This window comes from Cariama cristata, unplaced genomic scaffold, assembly GCF_000690535.1.
Source record: "Cariama cristata isolate BGI_N322 unplaced genomic scaffold, ASM69053v1 scaffold28093, whole genome shotgun sequence".
NCBI lineage: Eukaryota > Metazoa > Chordata > Aves > Cariamiformes > Cariamidae > Cariama > Cariama cristata.
In genome coordinates, this window is record NW_009607259.1 from 49,710 (window position 1) to 51,198 (window position 1,489).

The window sequence follows — 1,489 nt, forward strand, 5'->3', positions numbered from 1 at the left end:
CATCCAGCACAGTGCTTTCAGATTAATCTCATGTGAAATATTAACAACGCATAAACACACATACAAAAGTATGGTCAGATGTTTCTCTGAAGTAACTCGCTGGCTCCCGTGACTAAATTTGGACCAGCAAACCTCGTGCACCAAATAATTAAGTAATAGGCTACAGAAAGCAATCCTTTGGGACGTACTTGCCTTTGAATGGCTCATCCACTTGAAAAGTAATACATACCATTAAGTATACGACCATATGGTATCCATTTATAGAATATTGCACTACAGGCAGATAGGACAAAGGTACACCCCTTAAAGCACTTTTCTCATCTCATTAACTTTGGGTACATGTTACAGAAAAGCTTCTCTGTCTTTGTTGTGTTCAAGGACGTTTAGTGCTGTTGAGTCTTGTCTTAAACGAATTGCACTAGGAAAATTAGAATCTAAATGTGGCTGTGCCCTAAAGCAAACAGCATTATTTTGCCTTTCTGTAATTCAATTTATTTTCGCAGACCAATGTTTTGAAGCAAACGTGTTCTTTTGTCCTCATATCTTACCTAATGACAAAGCTGACTTTGGGTAATTTGGCACATGGCAGTGCTTTGATGTGGCACTGTGCCTGGCCGGGTGGCTGGCAGATTCAGGTGATGCCCTGCCATGTGCTTCTGGTCCACCTGAAACATCTCCCCTAAAATTGGACAGATTGGCTGGGACAATCTCCGTGACCACCTACAGAGGTTTTAGAGAAGAACCGTCTGGTGCTGAGGGCAATTAGCACAGCTCCGTGGCGTACGGGCAGGTCGGAAACAGAGTATGCAAAGCCCAGCTGCTGGGACAAGAACCTGCACTGAAAAGCAATTCAGAGTGTAGTACAGCTGACAACAGCCACGATTTAAAACTACGGCAAGACTGTGCAGGACCCTCACCCCGCTGCACCTGGGGAGCTGTGCAGGTTCTGTGGGCTGCAAAAGCCCAGCCCCTGCTGTAGGCATCGCCCTCCGTCCCATTGATTGCAGCAGTCACTGGATCCAGCCCTAAATCTTACAAAAACAGCACACCCCCCCTTAAATGAGTTTGCACTGAAGAAATACATTAATTAAATAGAAATGACTGCAGGTGCCTTACGGCTTTTTGGCTTAACAGATCTCTCTTGTGCATTGAGGATCGATGCTGCTGCCAATTACACCACGGGTTTCTAGCCCTCTTTTTTAGCTTCTTGGAGGGAAAACCACTGCTAAATATCAAAGATCTCCACAAACCTGGCAGTCCAGAGCCCTGGAAATATGGTGTGTAGCAGAGAAACGAGTCCTCAGAGAGCTGTCCCCATTCTGGATACAGCCAGCATTTCAGTAAGAGCAGTAGTGCTGACACCAGGCAGGATCTCAAACCCGTGTAACTGGCTCAAACCTCTAGATGTGGAGGCTCGTTCATTGCTTCTGGTTTAATCCAGCTCTGGAAAACCACATTACACCATTTTTTTTTTTCTTTCCCCTCTCTT